Source organism: Trichosurus vulpecula, chromosome 9 (assembly GCF_011100635.1).
Source record: "Trichosurus vulpecula isolate mTriVul1 chromosome 9, mTriVul1.pri, whole genome shotgun sequence".
Taxonomy (NCBI): Eukaryota; Metazoa; Chordata; class Mammalia; order Diprotodontia; family Phalangeridae; genus Trichosurus; species Trichosurus vulpecula.
The window spans coordinates 9896563-9918269 of NC_050581.1; positions in this window are offsets into that span (position 1 = coordinate 9896563).

The following is a 21707-nucleotide window of genomic DNA, read 5'->3' on the forward strand; positions in this document are numbered from 1 at the left end:
TCAGCTATGGAGCAGCTTTCAAGACGTGATTGCCAAGCTCTTGTGAGAACTTTTATAATGTTTTCAAGGGATAACACACGATGTAATAAATCACTCCCTTCTGATCAGGTTTGTAGGGCTTTTACGAGCCTTTTTTCCCCCCTTAAAAAAAAGGAGCAGTTGAAGAGGAGCTTAAATAGGATTTCTCCAGGAATAGGGGAGGGATATGAGAAGGAGGAGGACAGCCGGAGTGAACATGATGGAGCAGATGCCTTTGGGGCCACAAGTTTGTTCCTCTGGGAAGAACGCAAGAAAACGGCTCATTATGAAGGAGAAATATTTCTACCCGTGATAAACTCCAAGCGCTGACTTAGAACGAAACAATTCACACAAATTGTTCGTGTTGAACATTTGGTTAGTTGTTCTATGGAAAAAAGGGAAAGCTTTCCCAAAGCCATGAGTATTTTCCATTCATAAGTCTATGCATGCACTCCAACAGACTCAGGCTCGTTATTCAATGCTTATGCCCCAAAGCAACTTGGCTTAAGGAATAGACAGAGTGTACAACTGTCTATGTGGTTATTTCAAGGAACTTGGGATCTTATACTTTCAAAAATCTCTCATCAGCTAATTAGCCTCCTAGATTTAGAACGGGAAGGAATCTTAGAAGTCATCCTGTCCAAACTAAGGCCTAGAGAGGTGAACTGATTTGCTAGGGTCTCCCGGGTGACTGAGGCAGGATTTGAACCCAATTTCCACGCTCTATCCACATGGTACATTGACTCTCCCACCTGTTAACTCAGGCCTGAAATTCAACAATAGATATTTCTTTCCTTTAGTTTTTTTGTTTTGTTTTGTTGTTAAGACTGGACCCGTAATTTCATTGATCTGCGCCTTCTCTTTGCCTCAAGGCCTAGGGGGCGCTGAGAACTTCAGTGATTTGCCTATGACAGGGTCACACAGCCAAGATGCGGCAGAAGCGGGGCTTCCTGACTCCGGATCTAGTTCTCTATCCCCTTGCTGCCTTTTCCCTTTCAATTAAGCTTTCGATGTCTGATAAAATTCAAATTCCTTCACAAAGATAGTGCTTTGAGTTATGAGTAATTTATACTTCAGTGGGACAGTTTCCTTTTCTTTAGAGTAAGTGTTAATAGGGAGGCAACCGTGACAACAGACCCATGAGACAGAGAGAAAACTCAGGATAAGGTCAGGTTGTAATGAACCAGGAACGTAGGATTAGCAAAGGCAAACAGCCTGTTTCCATCCAAAGCTGCGTTTCCTCCTAACTCCCAAGGGGAGAAGGGCTCAGCCTATTCCTTGTTACCCAGTGCCTCTTCTCGACCAGGGCTTCTAAAACTTTTCCCACTAGACCCCTTTTCAGGTTTCAGCAGCTGGTTGGCATTGCATGGCCTGAGGGCATGTGCAGTGCAAAATGCGCATGCTTTGTGTTCAGAACCAAGGCTGCAGTGAAGTTGTGATGCAAGCGCTGCCAGAAAAACCTCAGATTCATTATGCGTTTGATTTTGCACAGTCAGAAACCTTTTGTGTCGCCAAATTTTTCCCAACCCCATATGGGATCGTGACCCGTGGTTTAAGAAGCGCCGTTCTAGACCACTTCCCCAACTTGATTCAACATCATCTTCTTGTTTCCAAGCCTATACCAGTGACTACGTTCCACTCCTCATCTTCATCACCATGGTCCGCCTCCCTCCGTGGCATACTTCTACTGATCTTGCCTATCCCATTCCCAATCACTGCATTCACACCTTAACCGTTCATGCTGAGGACCCATATGCCACGTTACCCTCACAATTTCACAACCTCCTCAGCCACAGGGACCTTCATCTGATATCAGTACACCAGTGTACCCATCATCACCCCTATTGCTCAATGGACTTCTAAGATCTTGAACTCACTCCTCATGTTCTCCAGCCTCAAACTCTTTAAGCTTATCTTTCCCATTTTCTCATGCTTGTTGAACTTTTCACTCCTTGTGGCTCTCTATTCCTCCCTTTTTTACCTATAACCTTTCAGGCTTCACTTGCCTCTACGCACCCTCTAGATGCCATGATGCACCTTTCCAACACTGCCCTCTCAACGCTCTGCACTTCCTCCCTCTTTTAACACTCTCTCATGACTGCAAGGGCCAACCATGAGTCACTATCCAGCTTGTCCACTGTTTTTCACAGGCTGCCAAGTCCTGCTGGAGAAAGTGTTATTAAAAAATTATGCTGACTTGGTTCTACTATAAACACTTCCCGACTTTGACTGGGCATTTATTGTACCAGAGAGGCAACAAGGGGGCAGAGTGGGTGGAGTGCTTGAGGAGGGAATATACCAATGAGCAACAATTGTCGTCACACTTTTGCTTTGCTGTTCAGTCATTTTTCAGGCATGTTCTGACTCTTCATTATCCTTTTTAGGGTTTTCTTGGCAAAGATACTGGAGCGGTTTGTCATTTCTTCAGCTCATTTTGCAGATGAGAAAACTGAGGCAAACAGGGTTAAGTGACTTGCCCGGGGTCACACAGCTACTAAGTGTCTGAGGCTGGATTTGAATCCAGGAAGATGAGTCTTCCTGACTCCCAGCGGAGAGCTCTATCCACTGTGTCACTAGCTGCCTTAATCCTTCATTGTTGTCTGTCGTGTTTTTGTTTTTTGTGAGGTTTGGTGGGGGCAGTGCAGCTAGGTTATACCATGGAGAGAGTACTAGGCCTGGAGTCAGGAAGACTTGAGTTCAAATCCGGCCTGAAACACTTACTAGCTGTATAATAGGGATAATGACGCCTACCTCATAGGGTTGTTCTTCCTTCTTTCACTATTGCTGCTATTTCAAACTTTTTCCATTCTCCTCAAAGAACTCAGAGCCACTTTAAAGAGGTAACCAGAGGTTCTGCTTTACTTGGAAGATTAAGGACAGCCAGCAGGAGCTTACGTCTCTTCCCTCCTCTCCACCTCAAAAACATCTGTAGTCACGTCCTCCTCATCAGCTAACATTATACCTGCATCCTCACTCACTCTTGCCCACTACCCCCGTGTCTCGGAGAAGGCAAGCGCCTTCCTCTTCCCCCCCCCCTCCAGCCCTGCTCTTCACCCCATCCACTCCAGCTCCCTTGAGAACCTTGACTCATCAGTTAGGCCTGCCCGCTCTTGAATTGTCCGTCTCTGCTTCTCAACTAGACATGCTGTGACCACAGGTGAGCTCAGTCTTCCTATATCCTTAAAATAAAGGATTTTTGGTAACGACTTTCTTTCACTACCAAATTTCTCGTAAAACTAGTCTGTCTCCAAAAGGTGCCTCCATTTATTTATCACCGAAGCCCTCTTACCTCATCCCTTCAGTGGAGTCACTAACATGTACATACCATACCAGATAGATACCCCAAGGTGGTCAAAGAGAGAAAAGTTCTATACGTTACAGAATTATTTACTGTAGGACTGTGTATCAGCAAAGAATTAGAAAATGGCTTAAAGTCCTGCCTGTTCTATTCTCATATTTTCCCCAAGCAAATCCTTCATACACATGCACATGTAATCCTCAGGAAGATGTTCTAGAGATGAGAAATTAGGCTCATAGTTATTGATGTCTTCTCACTTTGCTCTGTGTGTGTGTGTGTGTGTGTGTGTGTGTTGCTTCATTCTAGCAATCTTCCTTTTTTATTTGTCTTGAACTTTTATCCCTCAATCAGTGTTTTCATAGTTTTGTCACTCTGTATTTCTTCCCTACGTATTTCTTCTCAATGTCATGTTCTTGAGTGTTCACAGTCCATCAGAAACAAAGTCCAAAAGTGAGGCACCACTGCCAACCATAATGAAAATAGATCACCATAGAGACACTGGCAAATCTCTTCTATCCACCTTCATCTGGGAATGCTCCTGGGCTTATTTGGCTCAGTCGGCTCTCAGGAAATATTCTCTTCTCATTTATTATTTTTTTACTGTACAGGAGGATAACACTGGTCCTAATCTACCATTTTAATGTTTGCGTCCTAAACTGATGTCACTCTTTACTAGTATGACCCTCTGCTTGGGAAGGATATAAATTTTTTTTACTGGCTCCTTGTGTAGCAACTACTTTATATTAGCTAAATTTCCGCAGGAAAGTATCCTTATCAAAGTCAATGTCTTTACCTTTATCCAATTTTTTTTTTAGTGTCAACACCTCTTTGGAAAAGTCAAGTTGAAGTTGATGCAGTTACATGTGGTACCACTCATCTTTGTCTTCTTTTCTAATTTTGTGTTGGGATGTAGGGTTGCTCAGGGAAAACTAGTACCTCTGGTGTGGGGCCTGCCGAGCCCTTTTCAGGGCTGCTTTCCACCTTTGGTGTCTGCCTGATCCACCTAACCTGTGGCTCCAAGAAGTTGTACCACGTGCAGCGGCCACACCCTGGTAAACCATTTTTGGCAGATGGGCTGAACCAGGTTGAGGGTGACCAAGGAGTCTCAAATGCATTGGTGAGTTAGGGGAGTGTCCATCCCAAGAATATGAAGACTTCCCCTGGTGGAATGGGCAGATGAGAACAATTTGTTCCAAAGGCCATGAAGTCAGCTGCAGCAGGCTCTGTGGAGCACTTAGACCTTGGTTAGACACCAAAAACACCAAGGTCATCCACTGAATTTTGAGCCGTCACCAACTGTCTTGACCCTGTCCTGCCACTGCACTGTTATGACTCTGGAGGAAAGAGTGAAGCCAATGACTTTGTGCAACTGTGCCTCACTTAAATCCAAAAGGCATCACCCATACCATTTTACCATTTTTACTTATTGTGCGAAATGTTTGTAGATCTGACCAAGGCCTTTGATATTGTCGGTCATGAGGGCTTATGGTAAATTATGTCAAAATTTGGTTGCCTGGAGAAGTTCCTCAGCATCACGCGTCAATTGCACGGCAGCTGGATAATGGACCAATGGAGTGAAACAAGGCTGTGCGCTCACTCCCACGTCTTTTAGCGTGCTGTTTTCAGCCATGTTGTCAAACACCTTCAACGAGGATGAACACGGCATCACATACCACACTGATGGTAAATTCTTCAACTCGAAAAGGCTACAAGCCAAGTCCAAAGTAGAGGGAGTGTTGGTGCATGATTTTCTGTTTGCAAATGATTGTGTGCTCAGTGCAACCTCTGATGCTGAGAGGCAAGAAAGTATGGATCGATTCTCTGCTGCTTGGGCTAATTTTGGCCTAATAATTAACACCAAGAAAACACAGGTGCTCCATCAGCCACCGCCGCACCATCCATACATGGAGCCATCAGTTACAGCAAATGGAAAAGTTTTGAATGCTGCGGATAAGTTCCCTTACCTTGGTAGTATACTTTCCAGGGATGTACACATTGATAATGTGGTTGACGCATGCATCGCCAGAGCTAGCTCAGTGTTTGGGAGGCTCCAAGGGAAAGTGTGAGAGAGAAGAGGTATCAGACTGACTACCAAACTGAAGGTCTACAGAGGCGTTGTGCTGACCTCATTGTTGTATGCCTGGGAAACTTGCACAGTCTACCAGCGCCATGCCAGGAAACTGAATCCCTTCCATTTGAATTGTCTTAGGAAGATTCTGAAGATTACCTGGCTGGATAAGGTACCAGACTCTGAGGTCCTTACTTGAACTAAACTGCCAAGCATTCAAACTCTGCATCAGAGGGTGCAGCTCCAATGGGCTAACCAGGTTGTTTGAATACAAAATGTTTGCTTGCCAAAAAGATTATTTTACGGAGGACTCACACCGGGCAAGCGTTCACATGGTGGTCAAAAGAAGCGATACAAGGACACTCTCAAGTTCTTTCTTAAGAAGTTTGGAATTGATTGTGTGACATGGAAGACATTGGCACAGGACCACCCAGCATGTTGTGCCCTCATCAGAGAAGGTGCTATTCTCTGTGAGCAAAGAATTGAAATATCTCAAAACAAATGTGAGATGTGGGACAGCTAGGTGACACACTGAATAGAGCACCAGCCCTGGCATCAGGAGGACCTGAGTTCAAATTTGACCTCAGACACTTGGCACTTACTAGCTGTGTGACCTTGGGCAACTCACTTAACCTCAATTGTCCTGCCCTCTCCCCTAAAAAAAAATGAGATGTGCAAATTTAGAGAATCTACTCAAAACGTTCACATGGAATATTTGTGCCAGAACTGTGGTAGCATATTCTGAGCTCATATTGGTCTGATCAGTCAGATACACTAAAATTTGATTCTAGCATAGTGATGTCATTTTGGTCCTCTTTGAGAACAAAGGACAACAACCAACCAACCAGCCAAGTGTGTGTTAATTTTGGCCTTTGCTCTAACAAGTTAATAATCTGCACCCAGAAGAGTGATTTAGAAATGACTCCCTCATCAATGAACAACTATTTTCTATCTATAGAAAAATAGTTTCATTTTTGTGATGTTTTCTGCTCTCTGTCTTGCCGTAATACCTCCAATGGCTTGATGAGGAATTGGAGTACGATTTTTGCAGAGGAATTCATTCGCCACCCCTTTTTTGGATTGGACTTGTGACTCTATTAGGATAAGACATTTTAAATAAGAAAACTCCAGCAACCAAAGCTTTATCCCTGCCCTGTAATTTATACTCTTAGAGAATTGTCTGGGGAAACAGAGTGGTTGGGTAACTGGCCCAACATCACACAGCTTGTATGTTCTAAACTCAGGACTTCAACCCTGGTCTCCTTGACTCGGAAGCTAACTTTTCATGTTCTGTGCTGCACTGCCATTCCTTTTACCTGTATAATCTGACTTTCCCACTAACACTCAATGAAGCTGTGCTCTTCAAAATGGCCAATGACGTTTTAAATATTAAATTCAACAATCTTCTCTCAATATCTGCTTTTCGTGACCTCCGCATAGTGTTCAACACTGTTGACCATCTTCTCCTTAAAAAAAAAATCCCCTCTCTCATTTGTTTCCACAACATTACACTGTCCTGACTACAATTCCTGATTCCATGCTGGAGGGCAGGAAGTGAAGTGGGATGGATGTACAGAGCTTTCTTAGGAAAACTTAGAAAAGAAGAAAGGGAGAACAAGACAAGGAGTCAATAAAAAGGTAGAAATAGATTGTAAATGGCAAAGGCCTAGTTAAATGCTCTGAGTTTATAGTGGATAAAACTAACTCACTTTCATTACTTTCTCCAGTGACAGTCAGCAAGCACGTGTCCGCAACAGAAGAAATGGGTGGTGGGGATGATTCAGGATTGAGAATTAGTAAACAATTCAGGTGTCAGAAGTAGAAAAGGCCAGGACAGGAAAGATAGCTGTTATTCCAAGACTGTGAAGATTCACTGGTTGCCTTTGATTTCTTGGACTTCTTTAAAGGCATGCAGACATAGGTTCTGGTTGGTGTTGGTTTGGAGACTGGAAATTGCTCTGGTGCAGTAAAAGAAGTAGGGGCCGCTAGGTGGTGCGGTGGATAGAGGGCTGGGCCTGGCATCAGAAAGACCTGAGCACAAATCTGGCCTCAGACATTAACTAGCTACATGACTCTGGGCAAGCCTGTGACGTAAAACACAACACCTAGTTGTCCGCGATGAGTTCAAGTCACCAGGTCCATACAAACGACGACACAGGGTATTGAAAGAACTGGCAGATCATTGTAATCGCTAAGTCACTGCTGATCACCTTTGAAAAAATTGTGGAGAACAGAAGATGGGCTACAGAATTGGTCGCGTTGTAAGTGCCCGGTGACGCTTAAATTAACTTCAGTCAAAAGGGAATTCCATCCACCAGATCTCCTAGGTTTCCTAATGAAGGTTAAACAGTCCCTAGCATGGGAAGGATGCTGGAGAGCGAATGAGACTTTGGATCCATATTCAAGGGCAAGCTGGGGGTTGAGACTGGAAATTCACACACGCAAGCATTCTCCAAGGCATATTTCCCCTGCCGCTGAGCTTCCTGCTCTGACAGTTTCCCAGGCATCTTCAGAACCTCTTAGGAAAGTGTTTTAGCCAGTTGAGTTTCCAAGCTTGGTGCTGGCCAAGGATGAGGCAGTGGGCTGGAATCAAACAACCTCCCCCTTTCCTCTTAAACTCCTCAGAGTCCGTTATTGTTTCTCCTTCTGGCTAGGCTAAGAGAATTTGGCAGAAAGTCATATGTCAGCTAGACATTTCTAGTCTTAATTAAAACAATTATGAAAGCCCATAGAATAAGCCCTGCATTGTTAAGAGAAATACCGAGAGTTCCCAACTTGTACTACATTCGCTATCCCAGCTTGGTGGATATAAATTCTTGTCATCCTGCTTTATGTGAACTCCATGATTTATTCTAACAGACAAGTCATTAAGTCATTTTTTTGCTCTAATAATGTCTGATTTGCTGAGAACTCAGATTTATGCTCCAAGTTATAGTCGGCTAACAGCTATTCTTTAGTTAGGAAGCCAGCAGTAAATCTGAATTTCATAAACTGACAATACAGTGCAATTTGAAAGGGATCCAAAGGCACTCAGTCTTTTTTTTTCTTGTTACTTAATACATGTTTTTGAATACAGGAAAATATCTCCACGTAAAAAAAACATGTCTGCTATTTTTAAAAATGAATTTCTCCTAATGAATACTACTAATACGACCACAGAACATTAGAGTTGAAAAGATAACCGGATCATAGATTTCGAGACATAAGGGACCTCAGAGGTGAAGTAACTGGGGTACAGAAAAGCGAAGTAACTTCAAGTTGCTAGATGGCACCAGTGGTTAAAGTGCTGGTCCTTGAGGTCAGGAAGACCTGAGTTCAAATCCAGCCTCGCACACTTACTACTGAGACTCTAAGCAAGTTGTTTAATTTCTGCCTTCCTCAGTTACCTCGAATGTAACCTGGAGATCATAATAGCCCTTATCTCTCAAGAGTTTATATGGATAAAAAACAACTTTGCAAACCTTAAAGCACCATATGAATGCTAGATATTGCCCAAGGTCACACAAGTGGGAGTCAGATCCAGCATGAAAACCCCATGTCTTCTGACCGCTAGGACTGTGCCCTTCCCAGAAATCCAGGCTCGTGCACTCTTGTGGGGCTAGGTGACACCCCTGAGGGAAACACCATAAGTAAATCATTTCATCTTCCTAAGCCTGTTTCCTCAATTTGAAATGATGGTGTTGTACTTCTTGGCCCCTAACATCCCTGCCAGCTCTAAGTCCATGATCCCATGACTTGGAGGCAGGGGTTCAAGTCTGAGGTCTGAGGATTCCTAGCTGCATGACCGTAGATAAGTCCTTTAACTTTTCTAAGGCTCAGTTTCTTTATCTGTACGTGAAAGAGGATTGCATGCTGTTCCAATTGTGGAGAGCCGCTTTGCCTCCACCTTTCAAACTCTACTTATTTTCACGAGCTCATTTGCCTTCACTGGAAATCTCCCTACACAGAAACACACACACTCACACACTCACACACACACACACACACACACACACACACACACACACACACCTTCTTAGATTCAGCTATTATTGTTTGCTTAGACATCATATTGTAAGTAAAAAGAAAGCAGGTTAATTAACAAAAACACAGTCATATCAACAGTGCCAGCTTTGTAGCATAAATTACAGGAAATCTCAACCCCCACACTCAAGGTTGAAGCCTCCCACCCCACTCAATCCCCAGGGACTACCAGACTATAAGAGAAGAAAGAAATCAGCAAGTTCACTTGCTTAATACCAGTCTCCCATTTCCTACCACCATTGGCACAGGGTGGTTGATGTCAGTCTTCCTGTCAGTGGGTCAGAATTAAGTAGGGTACCAGTCATTGATTGGCACTGGGCATTCCCACTTGACTCATATAGCTATAAGAATGTCAGCCATTCTACACATTGGCTCTGCCACATGGCACTGACTCTGATTGTTCAGCCCAACAGCTGCATCAACCACCACATCAGTACTGCATCCTGGACCATCACCAGCAGTCTTGCCACTGGACTCCTATAACTCTGGAGGAGAGAATAAGGCTGATGACTTCGCACAACTCTGCCTCAATTAAATCCAGCTCATGTACAAGTCAAGACATCACCCTAGTGATGTCATTGGTCCTGTTTGAGAACAAAAGATCCAAAACGACAACAAGGAAAGAGTAGAGTGCATTGACATACACAGACGTGGCCCGTCACCTCCTTTCTCAACCTGGTGTCCTCCCATCTCAATATGCTATTTCTTCTTTGGCATCTGACCAGCAAACCAACATTGCCGTGGAAGGATGCTACTGACAAACAGTCACTCAGAAATACAGCCCAGAGTTCTGGGGCCAGGACCCCATTCAGGTCCCTTTTATACATAAAACACATTGCCCTGCTCAGATGTAGGTATTATGAAGAAAGTATTTTATAGATTTTTAAAACTAGGTGAATATGGGCTATTATTTTATATATTCATTCGACAAACATTGATCATTTACCTGCTAAGTTCCATGCACTGAGGGAGACCTAAAGATAGATAAGATGTCCTGCCTTCAGGGAACCTATAACCTCGTAGTAAGATAAGTGATGTGTGCACAAACACAGTCTGTATTAGAATGTAATACAAGTGCTATGATATCAGAGAGAGAGGAAAGTGCTTCTAATTAGGAAAATGATGAGAAGGAGAGAAAGGGAAAACGGTGGGAGGAGGAGGAATCAGAGCCATCTTACACCTATGACTCAAAGGCACCTTGGAGGGCATCGAGTCCAAACCATCCGTTTTAGGGATGAGGAATCTGAGGCCCTGAGACACTCCATCATTTGTCCAAGGTGACATGGGGCAGACCAGAATTAGAACCCAGGGCCCGTGACTTCATATTCAGCACTCTATTATAGAGGCATCCTATGATTAGAAAAGATAATGAGGGGCAGCTAGGTGGCACAGTGAATAGAGAACCAGCCCTGGAGTCTGGAGGACCTGAGTTCAAATGTGACCTCAGATACTTGACCCTTGATAGCTGTGTGACCTCGGGCAAGTGTAAGATCAATAAGGGAGTAATATGGTCCCTGCCCATCAATAGGCTTCAGGTGGAGCCCATTAAGGGAAGCTTGTTTGCTCATAGGAAGACTTACACACCTTTTGTTAATTTCTAATTAGGCACTGAGCCTAGGGTATATGTTCCCAAGAGGTGAGCTGTTGCTCTGGAACTTGCTTATGAGAAAGAGGTTGTGATTCCCTGGCTGAGATTCTGAGTGGCGGTATGTTCAGAACCCCTCCTACTGCTCAGAGGTAAAGGCTCTCTTGATTCAGTGGTGGGTGTAAAGCTTTGATTTAGGCAGTAAAGCCCTGTCTTTGGTCTTTATTTCTCTTCTCTATATTTCCTGTGTTTGTATTTTATGTGATTAAAACAAAAGATTGTTGAGCCCTGAAACAGCTACCTTTCCTTAGTAAAGCAGATAGAAGAACCCGCTCTAGCAGCCATCCCGGGTGTGCCAGTGTGGATGCTGTGACAGCAAGTCACTTAACCCTAATTGCTTTGCCTTCTCCCCTCAAAAACAGATGATAAGCTATAGTGCAGGGGAAGGAAAACAAGGAAGGATCTGACCGACAGACAGGCCTCTGCTTCCATGGTCCAGGCGTCTTTGAGAAGAAGGAAAAGGCAGAAGAAGCCCTCCAATAAAAGATTCAAAATAAATCATCAAGAGAGCTAATGTTTCCTTTGAGAACCTGCGTATTAGGATGTGAAACTCGGCAATCCTCTGAGGTACAATCTTGTTCTAAATGATGAGTGAATTCCTAGTTAAAACCTGGGCATCTCTATAAGATCTAACGCCCCAAAGGCATAGACAGAGAGAAAAGTGTCTGGCTGGCTGTTGTGTCAGTGTTGTTGTCCATCCTTTGTTTTCGAAGAGGACCAATGACATCATGGGGTGATGTCTTGACTCGTATGTGACTTGGATTTAAGTGAGGCAGAGTGGTGCAGAGTCATCAGCCTCACGTTCTCCTTCAGAGTCATTGAAGTTTAGCGGTAAGACAAAAAGTAAGAAAATGGGTGATGGCATGGGATGACCTTGGTGGCTCTGATGTCTGACCGAGCTCTAAGAGTTCCACAGTGCCTGCTTCAGCCATCTTCATGGTAGTTAGAATACATAATCTCGTCTGCCCTTTCTGCTGGGGGAAGTCCTCCCATGCTTGGGGTAGACACCCCCCCCAACTCACCAAGAGGTTTGAGACCCGTTAGTTACCCTTAAACTCATCTGCTAAGATAGGTTACCTAAATGTGACTGCTGTGCATACCATGGCTTCTTGGAGCCACAGGTGAGAGCAGGATTGCAAGTGGACACCAAAGGTGAATGGGCAGCCCTGAAAAGGGCTCAGCAAGCCCTCACACCAGAAGTGCTAGTCCTCCCTGAACACCCAGAAGGAATAGAACAACTCAGCTGGAGTATTGAGTATGAGAGAAAGAATAGCGTGAGATAAGCCTGGAAAACCAGATTGTGAAGGACCTTGTGTGCCAGGCTAAGAACTTCAATCTACTAGGCAGAGGGGAATCACTGAAGACTCTTGAGGGGTAGAATGAAATGAAATCCACTGCCTCCCAGGCAAGACCAGTTGTCTTAAATTTTATCTTGCCACTGCTTAGGTGACTGGAAGAGGGAGTGAGGCTGACGACTTTATGTAGCTCTGCCTCACTTAAATCCAATTCATGTATGAGTCAAGACATCACCCCATGACATCATTGATCCTCTTCATGAACAATAACAACGTGACTGTACTTGTGCCCAAGGAGGACCAATCTGACCCCACTTTGAACCAATCTGATTCACCGGATGCCTCATTGAATGAAGAAGATGTGTTGGGAGGTCATCGGAATAGTCCAAGTTTAAGGAAATTTTTCCTCCCATCCTTTATCATGTTGGTACTTTGGTGGACCACATACAATCAAAAGCAACCCATGTTTTGTTTTTAAATCAGTTTACTTTGTCTAAGCTATAAGTAAGTATTACACTTCATTTAGTGACAAGAAAACTGACTTTTTAATGCACCTAAATAATTATATCCACAAATTTTAATGCCCATTGGACGGATCCATGATTTTGCTGCTGATGGGCACTCTCCTCCATCTTTCCATCCTGTGTGATTCTTATTTAGATATTTTTCTGTAAATCCTCCAGAGATCATACCCAATCCACTGAAGATCCTCCTCGTATTCTCTTAATATCGCGTGGGTTCTAATGTCGCCTTTGGGTGGTTTCATTGCCTGCTTCCCATTCTCGCCTTCTGCCCAGCCCACTCTTTTTACAGTCACGCCTCCCTTCGATGCCCCATCTCCTATGGCAGGCATTGTGTCCTATTGTGCTTTCAGTTACCTGCTGCTGTTTGTTTTTCCATGATATACGGCCATCTAGCATCTCTGGAAGGTATTTTATTTTCTTCCAGACCTGTGATTTCATCTTGCAAGCAACCCTTCCTAGTAAGAAAACTTCCCCTATGAGGCAGATTGGCAACGACTATAACTTATAGTCTTAGAAGATTGCTTGGATCGTGTACAAGTTAAGTGACTTTCCCAAGGTGACGAAACCACACGTACACGGTATGTTAAGGTTTTCAAAGCACTTTCTTCACAACGATCCAAGTTAATGTAGGTGTTATTACACCCATTTTACAGACGAGAAAACCAAAACCTAGGTTAGTTGTGATTTTCCCACAGTCATATAGCTGGTTAATTACAATTCTGCTTCCATGACAGAGTTTGAATACTCACGTGCCAACTTCGTGTCATCTACACCATTTTTTCCTCTGGTTCTGACAAACAAATCTGTTCTTATTCCCTAAACATTAGAAGCATAAAGAGAATGGTGACTTACAGAACATGACATTATTTCCAACTACCTTAAAGAACCTGATAAATGTTTAAAGGAGACTGAGCAATATAACATTTTATAGCTTCCAAATTCACGCACAAATGATGAATAATTCCGTGTTGACAAAACCTCACCATCATTCATTTCTACAGTCCCAGACCAGAATTTGTTGCAAATAGAAATACACAAATAACCCCATAGATGAAAAAGAACTGTCTAAGGAATGGAATTGCTCCAAAACAGAATTGGTTGTTATGTTAGGTAATAAGCTCCCCATCGCTAGAGAAGTTCAAGCAAAGGCTAGATAACCCACTACCTGTGGTAAATCCTGTACAAGGGATACCAGCACTGGATAGAAGGTTGAATGAACTAACCTCAAGTTCCTACAAATTCTAATATTCTGTGGTTTTAATTGAGCCCATGGGGAGAAAACTGGGCAAAAATGTATTTGTGAAGGCAATGCTCCTGCAAATATATATGAGGGATAGGCTTCTGCATGACTACTTTCTGTCATAACCCCGAGGATATCTAAAAGCTGTGATGGCTCCTAAGAATTTTCTCTAAGGGAAACCATTGGTCCCTACCGAAGCATTGTGTCTCTTCCTCCTACTGGAAGAACAACAGCTTTCTTTCTTTTCCTTTCTTCCTTCCTTCCTTCTTTCCTTCCTTCCTTTCTTTTTCTTTTTTCTTTCTTTCTTCCTTCTTTCCTTCCTTTCTCTCTTCTTTCCTTCCTCTTCCTTCTTTCTTTCTTTCCCTTTCCTTCTTTCCTTCTCTCTTTTTCTCTCTTTCCTTCCTCTCTCTCTCTCTCTCTCTCTCTCTCTCTCTCTCTCTCTCTCTCTTCAAAAGTATTTTCTTTCCTTCCCCATAACATATGTCCAAACTGAGCTAGAAAGTTTTAGATATTGGATCACTACTAGGTTCTTATCTTGACTGTCCATGTGCATAATTATATGATAAATAATGTCTATGATGTGATCCTACTTTGCTTTAATTGGTTGTTGAATGCAGAGATATTATTTGGGTCAACAGTGAAACTAATTTGAGAGGTAGAATGGCATAATTGATAGAGAGATGGTCTCAGAAGCAGAGACATGGGTTCAAATTCTGCCCCTGTCACATGGGAAACATGTGAGGCAACTTATTCCTGAATCAGCCTGTTGCAAAGAGGAGACCCCCTAGGCTGTGGACAGAATCTGGTTTGAGTGAGACAGTACTCTCAGAGGCAATCCAGCAGAGGGGGAAGTCATGGATGAAAAATCCCGTCACCAGTTTCAAAGCAGGAAGCTTCATTCAAAAAGTCACTGGCATTTGTTCGCATTGTGCCGATAGCTCTACTCCTGATTGAGGGTGCAGATCACTTCCCCTCTTCTGTTCTGATTTGCTCTCCCTGATATATAAATTGTATATACATATATATGTATATATATATATATACACACACATATATGTATTTTAAAACTATTTTAGAGCACTAGCTTTGCATGTGTGATCATTTGGGGAGTGCTGGGAGTAAAGGGGCTGCTCTAGAAAAAAGACCAAAGGTATCAAATCAAATACAAGATAGATAATATTGATTTGTGGTTTTCTAAGTCATCTGATTCTATTTGATCGATCAAAACTGAACTTACCCCTAGAGAACCTATTTTGTTCTTGCGGTTCCGTTGTTTCAGCTGTGTCTGACTCTCTATGACCCCATTTGGGCTTTTCTTGGCAAACGCGCTGGAATGGTTTGCCATTTCCTTCTCCAGCTCATTTGACAGGTGAGGAAACTGAGGCAATCAGAGGTAAGTGATTTGCCCAGAGTCACGCAGCCGGTCTTGAACTCGGGAAGACTCATCTTCCTGACTCCAGCCGCTGTGTGACCCAGCGAACCTATTTGTAATTATTCCTAGACTATCCCAGCAGCCAGGGATGAAAAGGGGGATAAAGGAAAGATTGTGATGCGTGGACCTAACCAGGCTTTCTCTGGCCCAGGCTCTCAGCCCTGGGGAGTAAGTGGGAAGTTCTCTCACCTCCCTGGCAGTCTGTGCAAATATGCCACATGCCAGTTCCGCCTCACGTTAGGTTTGGGCAAGCATCTGATTCTTCCCTCAAGAAGAGAACCAGAGATCAAATATAAGCAGGTATGAGTTCCAAAGATAAATGTAAATCTAAGAGTCCAAGAAAATTCTTCTAGCTGAACCCTTTTTTCTCTGTGTGCCACACACGCACACACACACACACACACACACACACACACACACACACACACACTCTCAGGTATGCATGCACACACTACAAGCTCCCATGGGATCTGTTCTGTGTTAGTCTCTAACTTTATGACATTTCTTCCTCCTGGTACTTTCCAGAGTCCCATAGGAAGAGAGCCACCTAATCCTCCATCAGTTTTTTAGGCAAGGCAAGGATGAGTCTCTAGAGTTCTCCAATATTCACCATCATTTTCCAAGTACAAGATGAGGACAAACCCTCCAGAGTCCTCCTCACTTCTCCCCACCTTCCTTTTTCTCTTTTTATTTCTTCTGTTTTCCACAGAATACAAAGCCTTCCCTTCTGACATGCAAGCCTCCGAGGTGAACGCTGTTCACTCTCCCCAGGCTCTCACTGAGAGAGGAGAAAGGGGAGAAAGCAGCTGACGGCGCCAGCGAGAGTCCTGGGCCTCCTGCCTTCCTCTGCCCACAGCTCCTGCTTTTGGATGAACCCCAGTGACTTCGATTGAATGTCAAGAGATGAGACATATGCTCAAGACCCCAAATGGCCAAATGCCACTGTAGCTTCTTCATGTTGTTTCTCCCATCTAAGCTCATCACAGCTCTTTTGTCTGCTGCAGAGACTACAGTTAGATCCAGAAATTCTACCAGGTCCCCAAACAATGTAAGTATCATGACAAACAAAATATAGTGCCAATATCTGTTACCATGATCTAAAGCTCCTGTGGTCTTCGTGATCCTCTGATACCAGACAGGTCATCAAAACCTGAGACCTCTCTCCCTGCAGTAATATCTAGAGATAGATAGGTAGGGCAGCTAGAGGGTGTAAGTGGATAGAGCGGCAGACTTGGAGCCAGGAAGATCTGAGTTCAAATGTGGCTTCACATACTTACTAACTTTGTAACCCTGAGCAAGCCACTTAACCCCATTTGTCTCACTTCCTCATCTGTAAAATGGGGGCACACTGGAGGAGGAGATGGTAAAATACTCTAGTATCTTTGCCAAGAAAATCCCATGGATAAAAATCGACGGGGTTACATAGAGTCAGACAGGACAAGAGAGAGCTGGGTGGTATCTAATATATACATACTGTACGTACAGATGGATAGAGGAAACTAAGTGAGGCAGAGGAGGGAGTGCTGGATTTGGAATCAGGAAGACCTGAGTTCAAATCTTGATCCAGACACTTGTTAGTTGTACACACCTGGGCAAGTCACTTAATCACTATCTGCCTCGGTTTCTTAATCTGTTAAAATAAGGATAATAATAACACTTACCTCCCAAGGTTGTTTTGAAGATCAAATGAATTGATATTTATAAAGCATTCTGCAAACCTGAAAATGTTGTGTTACTATAGGTATGACATATTACATATAAATATTTACACATACACATGTGTATATATATGTGCATGTATATATATATATGTTTCCCATTATAACATGAGATGACAGTTGTATTTCAAACAAGCCAGATCCCCAGAACCTCAGGCTCTTTTCTTACATGGAAGACTCTATAGAGAGAGAGGGATGCGTTCAGTGACCTAGCTTCTAAATGGAATCTATGAATCCCTCTAATCTCCTAAAATCTATGTCTTACGCTCTAGCAGTTAGCATCGGATGGAACACAAAACCTGGTGTGACGAAGACCTGAGTTCAAATCCAGCCACAGATACTAGCAGAATGATTCTGGGCTGTCTGCCTGAGTTCCATCAATTATATTAACACCTACCCTCCACGATTGTTGCTGAGATAAAATGAGAGAATATTCATAAAGCACTTAACACGGTGCTTGGCACACAGTAGGTGCCTAACAAATGCTTATTTCCTTCCCAAACATTCCAAATCCAAGGATGAAAAAATAAAAGAATTGAACCCAAAATACCCAGTAGAGTCTCCTACGCATAAGAGCTCATAGTCTAGTTAGGGTTAGCCTTAGAGCACTTAAAAAGGGTAATTATTTGAAATAAGTCTGGAGAGGTAGCTTGGAGACAGGTTAGGGAGGTCTTTGAAGGCCAGGATGAGGAGTCCTGGAGACCTACTAAAGATGTTTGCAGGGGGGAATGATCTGAGCTGCCAACATAGACCTCAGGCTTATAATTAAAGGCATTTGAAGCAAAGACCCAAATGGCAGCCCTTACCTCACTCCTAATAGCTTGTGTTCACTTGTCTGTTGTAAACAGTGAACATAACCTCTCCTGCCTTATGAGAGAACAAGGAAGCTGTCATAGATGCCAGGGGCACATGTTCTTATTTCCCACACCTGTCTGTCTGCCACAGTAGCCCTGAGGATGCCGTTTTGCATAGATTCTAGTTGAAGTCCTGCATATTGTTTTGCCTGTTTCCTGGCCAGGGCACGGCAGAATCTCAGGTGGTACAAGATCCGCTGATGACATGGACACTCATCTTCCCTTGTTCCTTTTTTGTTTTTAATTGCACCTTTATTTCTTTGTTGCAAGGGGATTTGCTGAGTGGGCTGTGTTTTCCCATTACCCTTCAGCAACATGCCATGGAGGAAAATGAAAACAACAGAAAAATCAATATCACAGATTTTTATCAATTGCTTCCTCGGTGGATTACAGGGAGCTCACAACGTGCGGGATGCATCTTCTCCAATTTACAAGCCTTTTCAGTAGATTTAGTCGGCCTCATTGGCTCTTAGCAGGAAAAAAACTAACAAGGGAGTTTAACAGAGATATCCCAGGAGTCCACTTTTAGCATAGTTTTCATCAAGATGTGACAACCCACAGCAACCAGAAAGTTTTCCTTGTAAAAAGGTATACTTCTTGGCTTAGCTTCCCCAGGTACATATAGACCTATAAAGTGTCCTGAGGCCTGTCTCGCAGGCCACCTGTTCCACCCCCAACCCCTGAGAATCATTGCCACCACAGAAAGCAAATAAAGCTCAGACAATCATGATTCAGACATGCTATAGGAAATAGAGTCTGATTCTAACAGAGACACCCCCCGTATGCCTCCAGCCAATGTTCCCCCTAGACTTGGATCCCTACCCTCAAGGGCGTGCTGAAGCCAGCTGGCATACAAGAGCAATTGTTAAATGTTAAGTGTAAACATTTACACCTCAAAAAACAGCAATTGCTACAAATCAGGGCTTGATCTACTGTTGTGTTGATTGTCTAGACTTAAGAAAGTGTTATTAATGCCGATTAAACTTAGAACATGTGCATCTTTTTTCCCCTTCAGATCCAGGTTGTTTAACATCTACCAGCTCATCAGTCTATACTGCTGCTAGGACGGTCTCCCATCAGAGACCAGCTTTCTCCCTAGTGTTGTCCTTACTCTCCAGCACATCCTGGCTCTAGCTCCCCAATCGCTGACTAAGCTGAGAGGTACCCCTAACACCGAAAGATTGGTTGTGTGATTTTTAGTCACGTCTGCCCCTTTGTGACCTATTTTGGAGTTTTCTTGGCAAAGATATTAGAGTGGTTTGCCATTTCCTTCTCCAGATCATTTTACAATTGAGGAAACTGAAGCCAATAGATTAAGTGACTTGCTGCCAAGTGTCTTAGGTTGGGTTTGAATTCAGGATGATGAGTCTTCCTGATTCCAAGCCCAGTGCTCTATCCACTGGGCTTCCTAGCTACCTTAACACCAAAATATAGGGGACCCATTTTCTTGTTCTCAGCTAGAGATCTCATATCTGGGGTCAGTCACTGGCCTGTGCTTTATCCGTTTTCCCTGAGGATACTCCTAAAAGTTATACACTGTTGTAAACAAACACGGTATGGAAATATAGCAATAGATTGTGAGGTAGGATGGAATAATACAAAAGGGTTTTCTATGTGTACCCTAGGGGGTATGAGAAGTTTATGAAGGGTGACAGGCAATATTTGATAAATAATTACATTATCTTATTGAAATAGATCCAAAGGCTTTAATTTTATATATAACAATGTATCTCTATGAATCAGAATTCGAAATCCTGTTCTTAATCTTTCTTTTATTTCTTATTAGAAAATGAAATGTAAACACCAGAATTTATTTGCTCTTATATGGAGTAAGGGGAATGGAAAGGTTTACAGATTAGGAAGCCTTAACAAAGATAACTGAGTTTAGAGTCAGGAAACATGGGTTCAAATCCTCTGTGACTGTGGGCAAATCATGCAATCTTGCTGAGCCTCAGCGTCCTTGTCTATAAAATGGGGATGATTATGTCCATGGTACCCACTTTGAAGACTTGTAGTAGGGCTCCAATGAGATAGGCTTGTCCAGTGCTATATAAATGTCAGTTATTATTCTCATTCACTTCTCACCCAACCAGTGATCAGGTAGTGTCAATCCCCTCAAGACTTATATTAGTTTTTTTTTTTTTCCGAAATCAGTCAAATACAAAAATAATTCCTGAATTTTTAGGTCTTATAGAAGAAAAAAAGAGAAAAATCAGGTGTTGACAGGCCAGCATCTTCAACCAAATCAGTGCAACAACTATAAGGATTAAAGGCAAACATACAGCTCAGCAAACATTGGGTCTTATTTCCCTGTGAAATTGAGCCAAATTATCATTAAGTAGTATCAGGATGCAGCTACAGTTGTCCCTTCCACATCCCAAGGGTTAGGTCCACCCTAAAATCTAGAAAATTTTTTGGCCCTCCATACCAGAGAAGAAGTCTGAGTTATTGTTGTATTAAAATATAAAATATGTGGATATCATACAATACTATACATATTTTGTGCATTTCTGAGTTTCTAAACTTTTTCAGCATCATCTGCTGACCTTTGCGTGTCATTTGTGGCTTCCACAAAATTCCCAAAAAATTCCCATTAAGTCTCTTATGCCAACCAACGATGAGATATCGCAATGAGGAAAGTCGAGATGTGGAAGGGATAAGTGTACTTGAAAATGCCAAAGAATATATCCTGTCAAGGCTTCACTCTCAAAAAAGGAAACCTGTACTCCGACCCTTTATAACAAGGTTACAAGGCATTTACAATGAGATGCCTTAGTCCAGGTAGGGAACCTGTGGCTTCATGGACACATGTGACCCTGTAGGTCCTCAAGTGTAGCCTTTTGACTGGATCCAAACTTCACAAAACAAATCCCCTTTAATAAAAGAATGTGTTCTGTAAAATTTAGACTCAGTCAAAAGGCCGCACCCAAGGACCTTGTGGCCTTGAGGCCACAGGTTCCTCACCCCTGTCCTAGTCTAATGAAACCTCAAAGTACCTTAGACATCCTGAGGTATAATTAATTGACTCTCTCCTGGAATCTGCCAAATAAGTTCTTACTTAAAGGCCTTAATCATTAGCAAGCATTCGACAGGTTCAGGCTTTTCCTAAAGGGGAGCCTGGGGCAGAATCAAACCCAGTGGTTCTAAAGCACTTTCTAGGCCCCATTTAGACCATTAGAAGAGAGAGATGTTTCAATATGATTATCGTTTTTATATGCAGCGCTTCCTCATGGCTTAGACCATTCATTATTGTAATTTCTTCATTCCTTCTTTCATTCAACAATAATAGAATAAGCCCTTACTGTGTATGTGATTATAGCATTGTGCTAGGCATTGGGGGTAATTCAAAAATAGTTCACTTGCCTGGAACACTCTCCTTCCTCATCTCTGCCTGGCATTGCTAGCTTCCTACAAGGCTCAGCTCAAATCTCACCTTCTGCAAGAGGCCTTTTCTTCTCCCCTCCTCCACCACTAGTCCCTTCCCTCTGAGACCTCCAATTTACTCTCTCTGTGTTACATGAACATTGTTTGCTTGTCTGTCCAATAGAATGTGAGCCCCTTTGATGGCCAGGACCGTTCTTGCCTTCCTTTG